This window comes from Alligator mississippiensis, chromosome 3 (genome assembly GCF_030867095.1).
Source record: "Alligator mississippiensis isolate rAllMis1 chromosome 3, rAllMis1, whole genome shotgun sequence".
NCBI lineage: Eukaryota > Metazoa > Chordata > Crocodylia > Alligatoridae > Alligator > Alligator mississippiensis.
In genome coordinates this window covers 62,160,349-62,180,886 of record NC_081826.1, presented here as the reverse complement: position 1 = coordinate 62,180,886, position 20,538 = coordinate 62,160,349, and positions in this window count along the sequence as shown.

Here is a 20,538-nt window from a genome sequence, read left to right as displayed (position 1 = left end):
GTGGGTAAACTTTGGCCCATTTTGTATAAACATTATGATTAAGATTAGTCTATTTTAACTACGTAAGCCTGTGAAACACTCCTGCCTTCTGTGGTTTCTTGGAAGTCAAGTGATTTATCCAGTGCCTGCACCCAAAGCTGTTCACTTTGAAGCCAATGGCATGACTCCCATTGTTTGATGAGAACAGAAACAGGCGGGTTTGCTTTCTGCAGCTGAATTAAGGGGCTTTTAAAAAATGTTTGCTTCTGCAGTGCCAGAAGTCTTGATGACTAATAATCTTGGTTTCTTCATGGCATATCTGAATTCCATTATAGAGCTGTTGAAAACTATTCTCATGAATTTAAAAAATGTTGTGATGGGGAAGATAGTGTGTAGGTAGCTAATATGTGACTGCTACTGTAATCAGCTAATTCAATCTCCTATTAGATAAAAGCAGCAAAAAAGCCTTACTGAAGCACCTGATCTACATAGACATTGGGTGAGCCAGGTCAAACTAACACACTGCCTCTTCTGAGCACGCACTGGGCTTGGTGCAGGGGCATGCCAAGTTAAAGTAAAGCTCCATTTTTGGGGTGTTTTTATGTCTGTAAGCAGCAGCTGTCTGTTTAGTGGAGACTTGGACTTAAGTAAATACTAGATTCAATCAATGACTTATAGGTTAGGTGACAAGCCCACAGACTAAAACCCAGATCACTGAGTTAGGTGCCAGGATCCCTATGCAGAAAAGTTAGGCAGAAATCCCAAACTGTTCAACAGGAAGCTATCTATAGCTATCTAATAAGGAAATACTGAGGATGGGGGTGGTATTCAAATTCCAGTTCCTCTCCAGGGCTTAGTTGCCTCTCACAGTGATGCAGGAAGGCAGCTCCCCTCTCTTGAGATCCACAGTCTGGAACCCTTGCCTATACTCTCCCTTTCAAAGGATTAAAGAAGGCTCACTTTTTTTAAACCTGGTCAAAGGAGGAGTTTGTTCCCCACCTTTATGGAAATAGCTTCCTGGTTAGAGAATTTTCATGTGGAGTAGAACGCCCAGGTTCAGTTTCATCCTGTGCTTGAAGGGGGATTCACACACACGCATCTACCTCCCAAATGAGTATCCTAGTCCCCAGCTTGTGGTGGGGAGATCCTTTCAATCCCCTTCTTTAATTTGTGCCAAAAAAAAAAAATCAAGATTTATTTGGCCAAAAAGAACCAAAGCGAAGTGTGATTTTCAGGCTTAGGTCACTTGCCTGAGAGGGTGAGTTCTGGGTACATTAAATAGTCACTGGATAAAAAAACAGACCTTGGAAGTGAGCCTTTCACTTTCTGATACCAGCTGACTGCACTAAGCATAGGTTACAGAGTCAGAGCACAAAAGGGAGACTTTCTGGCCCAGTGTATCTTGATAACTCTCCTGATGAGCCAGCTTCAACAAGGATAGAGAAATCCCTTCCTTTGCATCTCCTCCCCAAAATAGCCTATGACTTTATGGTTAGGTCAATCAGGTACTGCTGCCTTGATGACACTACTACCATGTCCATTTTAATATTGGAATTTCTGCATGTACTACATGCTGTTCTAACTAAAACACGCCTCTTTTATTTTTTGAAAGGCTACATATAGAAAAAGATGTTTCCAGAGTTATGTGTAACATAAAGTATGTCTTCTTGGAAACACAGAGTGTCCAGGAAGTGTGGCATCCCAGGAAAAATGTCTGTGTGAGGCAGCAGGACTTTTTGGATAAGGCAAGACAGTAGGGCTGTGTGAAACTTTGGTGGCGGATTCAATTCAGAGGAGATTCAGCCTAATTCAAGAGGGATGCGGATAACCTGGAGAGAGTCCAGAGAAGGGCCACTCATATGGTTAAGGGCTTGCAGACCAAGCCCTATGAGTAGAGACTAGAGAACCTGGACCTTTTCAGCCTCTGCAAGAGAAGGGTGAGAGGCGACCTTGTGTCTGCCTATAAGTTCATCACGGGGGCACAGAAGGGAATTGGTGAGGTTTTCTTCACCAAGGCGCCCCCGGGGGTTACAAGAAATAATGGCCACAAGCTAGCAGAGAGCAGATTTAGATTGGACATTAGGAAGAACTTCTTCACAGTTAGAGTGGCCAAGGTCTGGAATGGGCTCCCAAGGGAGGTGGTGCTCTCTCCTACCCTGGGGGTCTTCAAGAGGAGGTTAGATAAGCATCTAGCTGGGGTCATCTAGACCCAGCACTCTTTCCTGCCTATGCAGGGGGTCAGACTCAATGATCTATTGAGGTCCCTTCCGACCCTAACATCTATGCAATTCGGAGGCCAAATCTCTGAATCCAAATCTAATTGGGAAACCAATAAAAAGGTCTGAATTGATTCGAAGCCTCCAAATGAATTCAGAAAAGATTCGGAGAGATTCGGAGATTTGGCCAGTCCCCGCTTGCTGCCACAGGGAGCTGGACCCAGACTCCATGCCAGTAAGTAGCTGGGGGGTGGGGGCAAGGGGGCTGGAGAAGAATGGAGGGGACATTGGGGGGACCCACACCAGGCCCCATTCCCTGCCTCCTCCTCCAGCCCCCCTGGGCACTCTCCCAGCCCTGTCAATGGCTGCCCCACCCAGCCCCAGCATCTCGGGACTTAAAAAGTGAACCAAAGATGGCGGCACTGGTGTCATCAGGAAGGCTCTGGTTTCCATGACCACAGTCCACTCTTTGGAGAGAGAGGCAGTGAGCTGCTGGGAAGGGATGGCCTCCACTTCTTTCTGCTGGGGAGGAGGCTCTTCTCAGTCAGACTGGCTGACCTGCTCCACCAGGCTTTAAACTAAGTCCGCCAGGGGCTGGGGGGACTACCGCCATTCCTGGCCCACTGAGCATCCCTTGCAAAACCAGCAGGCCAAGGCACTTAATGTATCCCACCTCTGCCCCATTCCTGGAACAAACTGTAGGCAGGGCAAGTGCCCCCAATGGGACACTTGCATGCCTATACACAAATGCCAGAAGCTTGGGGAATAGACAGGAGGAACTTGTCCTCCTGCTAAACACAAATAATTATGATGTCATAGGGATAACAGAGACCTGGTGGGACTCTACCCAGATCTGGGCCATGGTATAGATGGCTATACCCTGTATAGGAGAGATAGAGTGGACAAAAGGGGTGGGGGTATAGTTCTCTATGTCAAGGAAAGCTACGCGTCCCTGCAAGCTGACATTGGCACCCAGGGTGGACAACTTGAGACCCTCTGAGTTAAAATCCTTGGGGAACATGGCACAGGGGACACTATGGTGGGAGTCTACTACAAATCCTCTACCCAGGATCAAGACCTTGACCACAAGTTTGCCAGGGAACTGGCTGAGGCCGCATGCTCCCGGTGCATGGCTGTCATAGGAGACTTCAACTACCCAGACATCTCATGGGAAGAGTGCTCAGTTCAATCCGAGTGGTCACAAAGCTTTCTCTCATGTGTGGACGAGCTCTATCTGACACAAGAATTCTACGGGCTGATGAGAGGTAAAGCGCTGTTCAACATGGTACTGGCAGCTGGGGACGACCTAATCAGCAACCTAATGATTGAAGGGAAGCTGAGTGATAGTGACCATGAGCTGATCACCTTCACCATCTGCCATAAAGCTGGCAAGTCAGTCAGTAATACCGAAGTCCTCAACTTCAGGAAAGCTGACTTCGACAAGCTAAGAAGGCTTGTCAGTGAAGCCCTCAAGGGCCACAACCCAAAGGGGAGGGGAGTCCAGGATGAGTGGTTGCTTCTCAAGGGAGCAATCCTGGATGTGCAAGCAGTCTATCCTGTCTCAGAGGAAAAGCAGCAAAAGGGCACAGCAGCCCCCTTGGCTCTCCAGGGAACTAGCAGACCTCCTGCATCTTAAAAGAAAGACCTCCAAAGGATGGAGGACTGGATCCACCACCAAGGAGGAATACTCTGCACTGGTCTGGACCTGCAGGGAGTGAATCAGGAAAGCCAAGGCTGTGATGGAACTCCAGCTACCTACATATATCAAGGACAATAAAAAGTCCTTTTTTAGATATGTGGGGAGCCAGAGGAAAGCAAGGGCAACGCTGGACCCCTGATAAACCAGATGGGACAAATGACAACTGACGCCCAGAAAAAAGCAAACTTGCTAAATGGGTACTTTCCCACTTTGATGGAGGGAGATTCCTTACCCTCCATCAAAGCTGACCTTATGAAGGAACATCTTGAGAGGCTGGATACCTTCAAGTCAGCCGACCCTGATGGTTTACACCCGAGGGTACTCAAGGAGCTGGCCAGCATCATAGCTCAGCCCCTGGCACGGATCTTCAAGAACTCCTGGTGCTCTGGTGAAGTGCCCAAAGATTGGAAGAAGGCCAATGTGGTGCCTATCTTCAAGAAAGGGAGGAAAGTAGATCCAGCAAACTACAGGCCCATCAGCCTGACCTCTATCCCAGGGAAGGTCTTGAAAAAGATTATCAAAGAGGTCATCCTTAACAGACTGGCTGATGGCAATATCCTGAGGGATAACCAGCACAGGTTTGTTGCGGGTAGGTCTTGCTTGACCAATCTCATTTCCTTTTATGACCAGGTGACCTATCACCTGGACAAGGGGGAAGAGACTGATGTCGTATATCTTGACTTTAAAAAAGCCTTCGATCTGGTATCCCATGATTGCCTCTTGGCAAAACTGGCTAACTGCAGCCTCAGCCTCACCGTGATCTGCTGGCTGGGGAATTGGCTTTGCAGTAGGACCCAGAGGGTGGTGGTTGATTAAGTCAATTGTCGTGGTGTGCTGTGACCAGTGGGGTCCCTCAAGGCTCTGTCCTAGGGGCTATACTATTTAACATCTTCATTAATGATGTAGACATTGGTGTCAGAAGCAGACTGGCCAAGTTCACTGACAACACCAAACTCTGAGATAAAGCATCCACACCTGAGGACAGGAGGGTGATCCAGGCAGACCTTGACAGGCTCAGGAAATGGGCAGATGAGAAGCCGATGGTGTTTAACACTGAAAAATGCAAGGTTCTCCACCTTGGGAGGAAAAACCTGCAGCATGCTTATAGGCTCGGCAGTGCTACACTAGTTAGCACTACAGACAAAAGGGACTTGGGGATCATGACTGACCACAAGATGAACATGAGCCTTCAATGTGATGCTGCAGCTAGTAAAGCAAGCAAAATGCTGGCTTGCATCCACAGATGCTTCTCAAGCAAATCCCGGGACATCATTCTCCCATTGTACTCGGCCTTGGTGAGGCCACAGCTGGAGTACTGCATCCAGTTTTGGGCTCCACAATTCAAAAAGGATGTGGAGAAGCTTGAGAAAGTGCAGAGGAGAGCCATGCATATGATCAGAGGTCAGGAAAACAGACCTTATGATGAAAGGCTAAGAGCCATGGGACTCTTCAGACTGGAAAAGCACAGGCTCAGGGGTGATCTGGTGGCCACCTATAAGATTATCAGGGGTGCTCACCAGGATCTGAGAGAACGTTTTGTCACCAGAGCACCCCAAGCAATGACAGGGTCGAACGGTCACAAACTCTGCCACGACCGTTTCAGGCTGGACATAAGGAAAAACTTCTTTACTGTCCAAGCCCCCAAGGTTTGGAATAGATTGCTGCTGGAGGTGGTTCAAGCACCTACTTTGAATGCCTTCAAGAGACATTTGGATGTTTATCTTGCTGGGATCCTATGATCCCTGCTGACTTCCTGCCCCTGCGGCAGGGGGCTGGCCTCAGTGATCTTCCAGGGTCCCTTCCAGCCCTAGTGTCTATGAAATTGATGAAAAATTAAACAAAAAAACCCCCCACTCACTGGCTGCTGCAGTGGCCATCAGGGCCTCTGGGGGCTCATGGCAGAGCCCCCCCCCCCCCCCCAGACACCACGTGGCAGTGGAGTGCAGTGGGGGGCAGCAGGGATTCCCCCCCCCCCCCAGCATGGCAGGAGCTGGTGAGTGCAGGGCTTTTATTTATTTATTTTTGAAGTGCTGGGGCAGCCATTGACAGGGCTGGGACAGCAGGCAGAGGATGGGGCCTATTTGATTCGGAGATTTGGCCGATTTGGTGGGAGCTGAATCTCCGAATCAGATTCAGCCAAATCGATTTGGGACAGTGATTTGAGTCACCAAATCAAATCACTGTTCCCTGAATCGGCTGAATCTAAATTGAATACTAGCCACTTTGCACAGGCCTAGAAGACAGCAACAAGACTAGGCTCCAGACCCTTGTGAGGGCAGTAGCAAGACTGTTACTTCCTTACTATAAATTGTTCTTTATATAAGGTCCTGTAAATAATGAAGTGTGGTTTCTACACTGCAAGCCTCATCAAGATACTAAAGAGTACAGCAGCTCACTTGCTGTCAGCCAAAAGCTACTGCCTCTGCAGTGTCTGTAAGAGGGACTCTACCCTTGCACTTTGCAACCCCCAAGAAGAAGCAGCAGCCATCTTGGAAGCCATGAATCAAGGTGTCTGCTTATTCTATTTGCTTCTACTTCTGTTCCAGTGAAGAAACACCAGCTTCCCCACTTAAGATATTGAACACCAGTTTTGGAGGGCTGATTTTGTGGGGGAAACATACCTGTAGTATATGAATAAACATGGTATATAGAAAGGGCTTCCTCTTTATACACTTTTTTAAAAAAAGCATCCGCAACTGCTTTTTGTAGAATGCTAAATCTTGCTGTTGTGTATTAGGCTTGCTCTGAGACCTCCTACCAGACAAAGACTCATCAGAATTAGCCAAGGCAATGCCTAGATTCTTGTCCTGATGGGTCTTAGTTATGAAGAAGATGCTGTACTGTCAACCATGATAACTGGGGCAGTCTGAGGCAGGAACAAAGGCACAATTGTAGGCTCCTACTGAACTTTAATGTCACAGATTACACAGTACTGTACTGCAGTGCCTATGGAATTTGAACCTCATTACTAGACAGCAGATTGGGGTGGGGTTCAGCTTTATGCGATTTGAAATAGGTGCCTAGACCCTTTTTTTAGATATAGCTTCAGATGTTAATTACCACCTGGGAACAGGGTACTTTTAAATAAAGAGAACGGGAGTTGCTGAGCAACCTGAAGGCTAGGTTGGTGCTGAGACTATCACTAGGGCAATCAGAAGAAAGTTGCAGTGTGGGGGAACTAGAATGTATTAATCTGGTGTCAGGTTGATCACAGGGAACCCTGGCAGCTGCTGAAAGAGCGGGTGAGTCAAAGTTTTCAATGTATACCTGGAGCCTGGAAAGTGTCTCTGAGAACTACTCCCCAGGCTCTTTTAGTGTCTGCACTAGAGACTGCAAATTTAATTGTTAATTGTAATTTCTTGGCTTGAAGAAATCCAAAAAGCTGAACTTCACATAACTGCCTTGTAAACCTTCCTTTAACATTGTTTTTAACCTTTGTTGGCCAATGAGGATAAACACAGTCCTGACATCTGTGGTTCAATGAGAAGTCCCATAGCAAAAGCTCTGTATCTGACCTGATTCTTCCTCTCAGATGTCCCATTGATTTTGGAGCTAGAAGGCTCCAGCTCTATTCTTCTGTTATAATGACTTTTGGCTTAATTTGTGTCGAGAGACATGTGAACAATAGGTCTTGGGGAGCACTGCGCTTGGACTCTCATTACCATTGCTAGATGAGCTTAAATAGCACAACATGTTAACTAAATGGAAATGAGTAGACTCAGTAAGAACATCTGCCTGTTTTATGTTATGATTCCCCAAATAGTCATGTGTGACACTTTATTATTCCAGAAAACCTCTCAAGCTTATAATTGAAACCTCTGGCTAGAGTTGATGTTTCAGCATATTCGTTTTATCTGCAGCTGGATTAATCATGTAATGGCCTCAACTGAATGCACAAAATATCCTCAGATTTCATGTGGTGGAGGAGGGAAAAATTGCAAAATGAGAGTTAGCATCTTCTCCAAGAAGGAAGGGAGGAGGAAGATTGCGACTGTACAGATACAGAAGAGTATTAGCAGCAAGAGTCAGAAGTAGTTTATACAGAAATGATATGATCAATTAAAGTGAAATAGTACCTGGGATAAAAGCAAAATCACAAACTATCCTCTATGGGTCAAGGCCAGTACCACAATATGATTTAAATTCTAACCCTAGCACAGTGAATCACCTGTTCTATGATTTTTGTGAAGAACAGTCTACGGTTCCTCCTGCTAAGTAAAGAATATCATTTTGGAGAAATTCTTCTAACGGCAGAGAACATTTAGTTTAAGGTTCAGCTCAGCTATTTTTTTAACTAAGCATATTTCTGGGCCATATTCTATCAAGATATTTTGCACAGGACAAAGCTGCAGGAACTGAAATGACAGCTAACATTTTGCTCAGCCTGTTGTTTTGTTGGCAGATACAGCTGGCCAGATGCAAAGGCTATAACTTTTGCAAACCTGTTCTGTTTGTAAATTTGCACAGAATGCTAAAAGATTGAAAGCCAGGAGAAGATGATCAAACTGACTTCTAAGGCCTTCTGTTAGGCACCTGAGTGGACTTAAATGCCTAAGCGTGGTTCTATTCCACTTCTGTTCAAGTCCGGAAAGTCATACTGAATAAGTCTTATTGTTTTATTCAATGTTGTAAACATAAAGACAAATGAAAGAATATTCTGCACTTATCTCGTTCTTGTCTGGCAAGCAGCTTTGGAGTTGAAGGAGCTATGTAGGAGAAATGGTGGCAGCAGAGTTAGATGCCACCACTTCCCCACTACCAAAATTTTGGAACAATGGGAAGCCATGCGGACCAGACAACATGGGTCCATGAACCAAATCAGGCCAAGGACTGGCAGTTGAGCACCACCTGCCTATCAGATATCAACTTAGTGATAGGACAAGTTCCAGAGATGTATCTATAGGAGAATAAGCAAAACTAATTTTACCAGCTGTGTCTATAGTGGTTGCACTTTTGGAGAATGATGGAATAAAACTAGTTACGTATCATTTTTATAGCCTATAGATTTTGAGGCCAGTACGACCAAGTGATATCTTTATGTATATAATCATAAAGGCATAAGAACCAGAATGGTGTCTGCTAAAGACTGCTCTAATATATATCTAGCTCAGTGATTCTCAACCTGTGGGTCACAACCCAAAAGTGGGTCACAAGAGTATATGAAAGTGTTGTAAACAAACTTTAAAAATTGATCAACAAACTTTAGGCAGACAAGGTTCTTTGGGTGAACAAACTTTAGAAAGTGATTCTCCTTTAAAGGAGAAAAACATGGGAAACTGGCTTTTTCCTTGCAGGCTGTTAGGATTCCAGCCTGCAAGGGGCTGCTTGGGGCCCCCCATGCCCCACACACCTGCCCCTGGCTTGCCCCACACACTAGGGGGCTGGGACCTGAGGGCAGGGGGGCAGAGGGTCAGGAATGAGGGGCACTAGGTCAAGACTGGCTATCAATGTTTACAAATTGGTCCTGGTACAAAAAAGGTGGAGAACTACTGCTTTAGCTGCCCATGATGTCCAGAAAAGTTTCTAGGAGCAATATTCCAGCAATAATGTCATAAGCGGGGAATGTCAATATAGCTACTTAAGCTGGATCTGGCTGTAGCCTCTGTGTTATAACATAGCTGAATCCTCAGAAGCCATAGGCAACAAATATAATTTTTCCAAAAGTAAGTATTTTTCATCAGCCTTTTCATCACTTTTATTCCAGTTGATTCCCACCTTTGCTTTAAAAGTCCTCTTCCCTAAACAGAATCCAGTCTCCTGGTCCTCATTGATCTGATCTGTTCAAAAAGGAGTAATGATTTTAGTATATTATAAATGATTCCTCCTTCACTAGACTTCCCTGTTTGAAACAACTGATGCCGAAGAGTGGGGAAAGTACTGGAAAATTTTTAATAGAGTAATTTGATACAAAAAATGTTGGGTCAGATAGAGGAGAAAACATTTTTTATCCTTTTCTTCACTTCAACAACAGTAATAAGACCATATTTGTGATGCATGTAATGATTTGGAGAATCTGTCTGTATACAGTTTCTGAATTCCATTAGTATGATCTCTGTTTATTAAACCTTTGTGATTATCTTTACACTGTGCTCATTCACTTTGTCATAAGGAAACAGAGAAGAGGTGTCTGTCTATGACTAGTTCAATTCTTAAAGACTATCAGCACACGAATAAATTAGTCCAAGGAAGTACACAGGAGTAATTGCATCCTACTTAAAATATTTTTTCTTAAACTCTTTTGCTAAAATTTGAAGGAATGTATTTTCTCCTGGAAAGGGACAAAGAGGTAAAGTATGCAAACAGACATTAAAAAAAAAGAGACAGAGTTGGAGCAGGAGAGGAACAAAGGAATATGATTTCATATGAGGAGGAGCCTACTGATGACAGGACTGAGCAAAGCTGGAGAAAATTGATTGTAGAGGTGAGAGAGAGAGTAATTTCGTGATTTACAAGGGTAAAGGCCTGAAAGGACACAGATCCATATGTTATGTCTGGTGAAAAAACTGAGGTAGGAGTTGGTATGCAAGTATTTATTGTTTTGTCTATATCTGTAAATCTCCTGTCTAAAGGAATGCGTCATTGAGTTAGAAAATGTATGCAAACTCTGTATGTATTTGCTTCAACTATGGTTTGTTATTGAAGAAGAAAACTAAATTCTAATGCCAACAAGTTTTCAGTTTTTGGAAAGGGTTCAGGAAATGTGGAAAGTCTATGGAAGCAGGAATTAATCTACGAGTCTAGCCAGTTGAACCACAGGGTTCTAGCTTTCAGAAGCAGGTGTTAGAAAGAGAATTTGCACCCCAAGAATGTACCCAGAAGCCTAGAACTAGAAGCTGTTCCTGGACTCTGCTCAGACTTAGCAAGCCAAAAGTACATGGGTCCAGGATGTGGAAACAGAATGGCCTGGTTAGTGTCCGGCAGGCGGATTTGATCATGGCTGTGATAGTTATGAATCATCATAGTTCCATGGAAATTGTTTATTTATATGTTTTATAGTGGTATTATGTTAGCAATGTGGATGAAATGCTATCCTTTCGAGAAATCTAAAATAGATAGTTGGGTGGACCCATGGAGAGACATAGTCTACTGAAGACAAAAATCATACATTTTACAGTCTGATCACACATGCAAACACATTCTTTTACTATTTTTGTTTACTTTTAAATCCTAACCCCTGTTGTCTCTTCTTTATCTTTCTTAAGCATATTCCTGAAATCTTGTTGGTAGGTGACACCCTGTATGAAATGCAAGAAGTCAACAGGCTCAACCCTTCTCCAGTTACCTTTGATCATACTAAATTAAATTATCATACTATATTAAATGCTTCCTTCTTTGAGAGCATCTCACTTGCTTATTAAGGGTGCATCGAGATGAGCATGCATGTGCCTCTTGCAGCGTCTCAAAGCCTTTTGAGACGCTGCAAGAGGCACATGTGGGAACAAAAAAATGTTCCTTATGCTGCAAATTTGCAGCACAGGGGCAAAATTAGACCCCTGGATATCCCCCAAAAAGCCCCTCACTCACCGGCAGTAGCACCGGCCATCAGGGTTGCTGGGGCCTCCTGGCAGAGCACCCCCTTCAGCACATGGCAGCAGAGGGAAGCAGGGACCAATCCTGGCTGCCTGGTACTGGTGCTGTCACTGCCCCATCGCATGAGTGCAGCCCAGGTCAGTAGGGCATCACATGGCTCCGCACACTGTCAGGCAGCTGGGGCCACACAGGCTGAGCAGTGCCAGGCCCCAGGTGACAGCCAGGAGGCTCCAGAGCCCCCACAGCCCCTGCTACAGCCAGTGAGAGCAGGGGGGCGGGGTTAAGTGCTGGGACCCTGGGTCTGGGTGGAGTAGCCATTGGAGGGGCTGGGGGAGCAGATGGGGGCATGTGGGCCCTGCAGGAGGGAACCCCTGCAGGGGGGATGTGGCCCCTGTTGGGAGGCTGTGGCCCTGTGTGTGGACAGTCTATGAGCTGGGTGTGGGGGGCTGTGCCCTGCAGGGGGAAGAGAATGCACCCCTCCTGAGCACCCCCCCTACAATCCACCCACGATCCACCCACACACCCCACAGCCCCCCACTGCCTCCACAGCCACCCACATTCCCCCCTCCCCCCTTTCCACCCCTTTCCTGCAAACCTCACATCCCCCCAGCACACACCCTACATGCCCAACTACCAGACAGGATAAGACCTGCTGGTAGAAGCTGTGGCTGCAGGGGCAGCTGTCCTCACAATCTAGTGAATGAAGGGGTCAGAGGGAGCTCTAACTGCGCTATGATGAGAAAACCAAAGGCAAACAGCAAAACATATAGGTATTTAGAATTAATTTTATTATGATGATAGAGACACTGGTAGGCTTCCAAACTGCTTTAACATTGTAGATATATCAATAAAACATTGCCTAACTGATCTCTGTGTGTGTGCATGTGCGTGTGCGTGTGTGTGTGTGTAGATAGATTAGGGCTGTGCAAAATGGCACCATTCTGTTTTGACTTGCATTTCAATGGAACAGCATTTCATTTCAGTTTGAAACCTCTGTTCTGTTTCATTTTGTCGAAACTTTGACGCTGTTTTGACGCTGTTTCGAGTTTCGCCCATAGGCTATAATGGGGAAGCTCGAAACAGCCTCTCTCATCAGGCAGGCAGATCGGGGAATGCAACCTCAGGAGGGCTGCAGGGGCTGTGCCAGTTCTCCTGGGGTTGTGGACCCCTGATCTGCCTGCCAGATACGGGAGGGAACCCTGGTGCTGCTGCCTGGGACTGGCGCCAGCACACCGCTGGCCCCAGGCAGCAGCCCCCAGCTTCTCTCATCTGGCAGGTAGATCAGGGGCCACTACCCCGAGAGGGCTGCAGGGGCTGTGCGATCAGGCTCAGTTCCCTTCCCCAGGCCAATTAAGCTGAAGGGAACTGAGCCTCATCTCTGAGTTCCCCTCCCCAGCGCTGTGATAGATCAGGCAGGGGAAGGGAACTGAGCCTGATCACTCAGCTCCCCACCCCAGCACTGTGATCCATTGGGCTGGGGAAGGGAACTGACCCTGATTCAGCCCAGCTGAATTCCCTTCCCCAGATCTAGGGTCAGCTGAGATGAGTTCCCCTCTCCAGTGATAAGATCAGGCTGAGCTGCCTTTCCCAGCCTGATTATAATGCTGGGGAGGAGAACTCAGCTTATCTGGGCTGAGCTGCCTTCTCCAGCCCAATGGATTGCAGTGCTGGGGAGGGGAACTGAGCGATTGGGCTCAGTTCCCTTCCCCAGCCCAATCCTAGTGCTGAGGAGGGGAACTCAGCCAGTCTGCCTCAAACTCATTTTGTTTCGAGGCTGTTTTGAAGCTCTTTATTTTGCTTCAATTTCACTGTTTCAAACTCAAAATGAATTGAAACAGTGTTGAAACGAAACAGCCGGTGAAATTTCGCACAGTTCTAATATATATGGTGGGATTCATCCCATGACTGGACAGTTAGCATTAGGGGCTATAGGCTCTATAGGCAGGATAGAGAAGGAAGGAAGGGAGGGGGTGTGGCGCTCTATGTCAAAGAGCAATACACATCCTCTGCCAGCAAAATGGGGTCAGAGGAGGGACAAGCTGAAGTGCTCTGGGTGAAGATACAAGAGGGTCATGGGGAGAGGGATTTAATAGTGGGGTCTACTACAGACCCCACAACCAAGGGGAGGAGCTGAACTGGGAATTTTCGGGCCTGTTTGCAGAGGCACTTAAGGCAAGAGATGTAGTTGTCATGGGTGATCTAAATTCCCCGGACATCTGCTGGGTGGAGCAGTCAGCCAGGTCAGACCATTCCAGGAAGTTCCAGGCCAAAATACAGGACCTCCACTTAACCCAGGAGGTGCACAGTCCCACCAGAGGAAATGCCCTGTTTGACCTGGTCCTGGCCACAGGCGATGATCTGGTAAGGGGGCTCCAGGTCCTTGATCATCTGGGTGATAGTGATCATCGCTTGCTGGAATTCATCATCCAGCGCAGGGTGTCAAGGGCCTGCAGCAAGGCGGTAGCCCTAGACTTCAAGAGGGCCAACTTCAATGAGTTGAGATTGGTGGGAGAGGCACTGGGGATCTCGAGGGCAGGGGAACTCAGTGCCCAAGATGACTGGTCATTCCTTAAGGAGACGATACTCAGGGCCCAAGGGGTGATGATCCCAATAAGAAGCAAGCGGGGCAAGAGTGCCCAAAAGCCCCCCTGGCTCACCAAGGACATCTGGGAATGCCTGGTTGCCAAAAAGGCAGCATACATCCGGTGGAAGGTGGGGGCTATCTCCAAAGAAGAGTATACCTCCACTGCTCGGGCCTGTAGGGGGGCTGTTAGGAAAGCTAAGGCGGACATAGAGCTAGGACTAGCATCCAAGATCAAAGATAATAAAAAGTCCTTTTGCAAATATATAAGGAGGATGAAGAAGTCACCGGGAAATGTGGGGCCCCTGCAAGATACGCTGGGCAATCTGGTGGTTGCGCCAGAGAAGAAGGCAGACCTCTTTAACAAATTCATCACCTCCATTTTCTTGTGCAGGGACCGGGACTCCCCCACCGTGATTCAAGATGGACTCAAGGGGAACGCCTCAAGACCTAAGGCAAGACCTCCATCCTTGGCAAAATCTTTGAAAAAATTATCAAGGCTCACATTTGTGACAGCCCAGCAGGACAAATTATGCTGAGGGGAAACCAGCACAGGTTCGTAGCAGGCAGATCGTGCCTGACTAATCTAGTCTCTTTTTATGACCAGGTTACAAAACGCCTGGACACAGGAGGAGGGGTGGATGTCATATACTTAGACTTCAGGAAGGCCTTCGATACGGTATCCCACCCCATATTGGTGAACAAGTTAAGAGGCTGTGATTTGGATGACTACACAGTCCGGTGGGTGGCGAATTGGCTAGAGGGTCGCACCCAGAGAGTCGTGGTGGATGGGTGGGTTTCTACCTGGAAGGGTGTGGGCAGTGGGGTCCCGCAGGGCTCGGTCCTTGGACCGATACTCTTTAATGTCTTCATCAGCGACTTGGACGAGGGAGTGAAATGTACTCTGTCCAAGTTTGCAGATGACACAAAGCTATGGGGAGAAGTGGACACGCCGGAGGGCAGGGAACAGCTGCAGGCAGACCTGGACAGGTTAGACAAGTGGGCAGAAAACAACAGAATGTAGTTCAACAAGGAGAAATGCAAAGTGCTGCACCTAGGGAGGAAAAATGTCCAGCACACCTACAGCCTAGGGAATGACCTGCTGGGTGGCACAGAGGTGGAAAGGGATCTTGGAGTCCTAGTGGACTCCAAGATGAACATGAGTTGGCAGTGTGACAATGCCATCAGAAAAGCCAATGGCACTTTATCGTGCATCAGCAGATGCATGACAAATAGGTCCAAGGAGGTGATACTTCCCCTCTATCGGGCGCTGGTCAGACCGCAGTTGCAGTACTGAGTGCAATTCTGGGCGCCGCACTTCAAGAAGGATGCGGATAACCTGGAGAGGGTCCAGAGAAGGGCCACTCGTATGGTTAAGGGCCTGCAGACCAAGCCCTACGAGGAGAGACTAAAGAAACTGGACCTTTTCAGCCTCTGCAAGAGAAGGTTGAGAGGCGACCTTGTGTCTGCCTATAAGTTCATCACAGGGGCACAGAAGGGAATTGGTGAGTATTTATTCACCAAGGTGTCCCCGGGGGTTACAAGAAATAATGGCCACAAGCTAGCAGAGAGCAGATTTAGATTGGACATTAGGAAGAACTTCTTCACAGTTAGAGTGGCCAAGGTCTGGAATGGGCTCCCAAGGGAGGTGGTGCTCTCCCCTAGCCTGGGGGTCTTCAAGAGGTTAGATAAGCATCTAGCTGGGGTCATCTAGACCCAGCACTCTTTCCTGCCTATGCAGGGGGTCGGACTCGATGGTCTATTGAGGTCCCTTCCGACCCTAACATCTATGAATCTATGAATCTATGAATAAGGTTGAGGAGGACCAGGTTAGAGTGCTTCCTGGGGGGCCGGACGTGTTCAAGTCAGCAGGTCCAGATGCTCTCCACCCCAGGGTGTTAAGGGAGCTAGCAGGGGTTATTGCTGGGCCATTGGCACGGCTTTACGAGTGCTCGTGATGCTCGGGCCAGGTGCCAGATGATTGGAAGATAGCCAATGTGGTCCCCATCTTTAAGAAAGGGAGGAGGGAGGACCCGGGCAACTATAGCCCCATCAGTTTTACCTCAATCCTGGGGAAACTCTTTGAGAAGATCATCAAAGAGCACATCTGTGATGGGCCGGCATCGGGGATGATGCTCAAGGGCAACCAACATGGTTTCATTAGGGGCAGATCATGTCAGACCAACCTGATTGCCTTTTACAATCAGGTTACAAAAGCATTGGATGCAGATGTCACCGTGGACGTAGTCTTTCTGGACTTCAGCAAGGCCTTTGACACTGTCGACCACCCCATCCTCATTAAAAAACTAGGAGACTGTGGCATCGATGCCTACACAGTCAGATGGATTGCAAATTGGCTGAAGGTTCATAGTCAGAGGGTGGTGGTGGATGGGTCATATTTGACCTGGGGGAAGTGGGCAGCGGACTCCCCCAGGGCTCGGTCCTTGGGCCCGCACTGTTCAATTTCTTTATCAGTGATTTGGACGATGGGGTGAAAAGCAACCTGTTCAAATTTGCTGATGATACCAAAATTTGGGGGGAGGTGGGCACGTTAGCAGGGAGGGAAAGACTGAAGAAAGACCTGGATAGGTTGCAGGGGTGAGCTAACAAAAACAGGATGCGTTTCAATACGGACAAGTGCAGGGTGCTGCACTTGGACAGTAGTAACCGGCAACACACTTATAAGATGGGAAACGCCCTTCTTGAAAGCACGGAGGCAGAAAGGGATCTTGGAGTCATCATTGACGCCAAGATGAACATGGGCCAACAGTGTGAGGTCACTGTCGGCAGGGCTAACCGGACCTTATCGTGCATCCACAGGTGCATCTCAAGTAGGGCCAAGGAGGTGATCCTCCCCCTCTACGTGACACTGGTCAGGCCACAGCTGGAGTACTGTGTCCAGTTCTGGGCACCCCACTTCAAGAGGGATGTGGACAACATTGAGAGGGTCCAGAGGAGGGCCACCCACATGATCCGGGGACAGCAGGGCAGAGCCTACAATGAGAGGCTACGGGACCTGAACCTGTTCAGCCTTCGCAAGAGAAGGCTGAGGAGGGACATTGTGACCGTCTATAAACTCACTAGGGGGGACCAGAAGGGTTTGGGGGAGACCTTGTTTCCCCTAGCACCCCCCGGGATAACAAGGAATAACAGCCACAAGTTGTTGGAGAGTAGGTTTAGATTAGACATCTGTAAGAACTATTTCACAGTTAGGGCGGCTAGGATCTGGAACCGACTTCCAAGGGAAGTGGTGCTGGCTCCTACCCTGGGGTCTTTAAGAAGCGGCTTGATGCCTACCTGGCTGGGGTCATTTGAGCCCAGTTTTCTTCCTGCCAAGGCAGGGGGTCAGACTTGAAGATCTACAAGGTCCCTTCTGACCCTACTTCTATGATTCTATGATTCTATATGTGTATATATATACATATATATAGATAGATAGATAGAGAGAGAGAGAGAGAGAGAGACAGAGAGTGGTCTTTTGCTTTAACTGTGGAACAACATGGATTTTGTGGTATTGTACAGAGTGACTTTGGGATTTTTTTTTACCCAGAATTTTTCAATTTTTAAATGAGGAACACCGGAATTCCTGCTAGTGAGGCAAATGGCAGTACCCAGGCAGAGAAGCCTGCTCAGAGCTGGAACCCGGGACCCAGCTGGAGGTGGCTGATTTCCTGGCCACTTGTGGACTTGGGGCTAGGAGGACATGCTTTGACAGTTCAAAGCAGGCCACCCCACTGAGAACATATTCCAGGTGATAGCTGCCCAGATGGCCAGGCACGTGTACACATGGCAGTAGTGTGCCAGCTCTGCAGCCATAGCCCGCTGGCAGCTGGCCCAGAGAGGCAGATACCTCTAATGGCCATGTAGTCCCCATCTGGGTCTGGCAGGTGCACAGCCTTGGGGCCACCTGCTGTAGGTGGCAGCAGGTCACAACCAGGCAGCAGCCCCCACTGCCAGACTGCTGCAGTGGGTAGAGGGTGCAGGGGACTCTCAGGGTCAGCAGTTCAGCAGTCCAGCTGGCCCAAGGGGTAGTGTCCCCAGGTAGTAATTGGCCAGGCTCCAGAAGCTTCTGAGAGCAAATAGCCCTGAGCTACTTGCCAGGGCAGCTTTTTGTACTGCTGGGGCCAGCACAGGGCACCTCTTTATACTGCTGGGGCCAGCACAGGTGCTGGACCCAGGCTCTAGTTCTCCCTTGCTGCAGATCCAGGAGGAGCCAGGGAGGGTTATTTTGCCCAAAGTGGCACATGCGCTGAGTTAAAAAGCCCTGGATTAAATTTGCACCACTCACAAACAACAAAGGTAGAATTTGAATTTTCATACTTTCCCATAAAGCTGGAAACCACTTGATGGTGGTTGAATATAATAATATCTGTGTCTCATAACATCAAAATGTGTGAAGTAGCATGAAAATCTAATTAATGTATGGAAACATTTCTAAATTAGACTTTCTTTTCAAGTGCTGAAAGTTTGACAGTCTTTTAAGCTGTATTACAAAACTGTGCCAGCAATTCCATAGTTATGGGTATAATCATCTTTAAATTATAAATTTTATTTAAAAAAAAAAGAAAAAAGGAAACATCCATCCCATGACTTTGGAAAATAAATATAATGAATGTGAAATTTCTTATGCATGGTCTTCAACAAGAGAGGAAATGTGTTTGTAGGGAAATTAATGGCAGTCAAACAAGCTATTAGAAAAATGTTGATTATGCAAACTCTTACTCGTTAATTTTGTAAATACCTCCACACTCTGTACAATTGACTAATTCTAGTAATAAGCATAATATTATTTATATATTAACACCATACTGTGCTTCTTCATATTTTATAATGTACAGAAAGCTATTGCAGAAGAGAGAGAGTCACAGAGAGATAGTGTCAAGTGGTTATTGATATGGCAAAAAAAAAATCGGGGTTATTTAAGAGCTTTAATGTGGAGTGTTCAAACATTCACACTTTGATTTTCAGAATTTTGACATTAGATTAAAATATTGAGTTCAAACACTTTTAAAATAGCTAAAACACTAATAACTAGCACTATCTGGCAGGCTCCCATCACCTTTCTTCAGTTGATTAGTGGGCAATTACCAGGCAGAGTCTAGTGAACCTTCTCCTTCAGAAAAAAAGTATTGGAACAAGTGATTGCAAATATTCTGCTGTTCCGTGGCTCAGGTACCCATAACAACGTTTACATTCTCTATTGGGCAGACTTCAAGGCTTGCCCTTCTCCAGCAACTGCAGGCACATGTGAAACTACTCAGCATTTTTTACACTGTGAGAGAAGATATGGTAAGGACAAAAAGTAATGGCAATTCTGTTTTCACATTTAATTTTCTGTATTATCATAAGTTACTCTTTGCTTAATAACTAAATACTAATAACTGCCTCAGTTTAGGATTCACAAACAGGAGTCACTTCACCTAAGCCCACAGAGCACACTTAACACACACCGGAAGAATCTAAATTCAGTATCTGTGATGACCTTTATTGAAAAACACTGAAGGTAGTGATACCTCCTGTTGCACAATACCCTAGAGATTAGTGTGCTCATCCAGGAAGTGGGAGACAACCTAGGCTAGGACTTCCCAAAGTTTTGTTCATGGAGGGGGTCACTTAATGAAAGGAACATCACACTGGGAACAACATAACAAAATGAATCTGCAATGTAATACTTTTATGTTCAAAGGATGTAATGTAATAGGCCTTCCTTATACAAATTTATAATCACTAATAATTTTTTCTGACTCTGTTACTACCAAACAGTCATTAAGATACTACCTTGTTGATCAGCTGCTTCTGTTCAAGATGGCCATTATTCAGAATTCCCCAAGTGATCTGCATGTAAACATTTTGCAGGCCATAAGTAACACTTGGGTTCCACTTTGGGACACCAGTTATAGGCCATGTAACTTCTCCCATCTCCCAGGAGGTTCGATAACCACAATGGCACTGCACCTTCTGTTGAAGTTGGGCTACCAACCAGAAAGGAATGTATAAGTCATTCAGAAGTCATGGGACAGAAGGAAAGCAATCCAGAAGGAATCTGAATTTATAGCCCAGTGAAGATGGTACTCCCCTACAAGGCAGTGGGGAAGTCCTTGATTCTGGTCCCTGCTTCCAATAATTTTCACTTATTTTATCCAATTATTTCCTAATATAAATTGTATAAACAGCCTTACTCAGGGCTGCCTGTAGCCACATAATCTGGGAGAGAGGAAGGATTTTACATACCCTCATTTTGGTGTTTTTTTTACTGTTAGGCTTGTAGTGTTCTGAATCCTAGTCTAAGGAGTCTTGCTCTCCCTGTTAAAATTACACAGAATGCGAATGTCTTAGGTCTGGTCTGGTCTGTGGAAGCCATAAGCAAACATTTAAAACAGCACAACAATGTCCAGCATCAGCATGCCTGGTCACCAACACCATACTACTGACTTCTTCCAAAAAATACTTTTATTTCTCTAAGCCTCCATTACTTTACTTTCCATTCCTGAAAGAAATGGACTCAATATTTTTTTCCTTGTTACTGAGTTCTT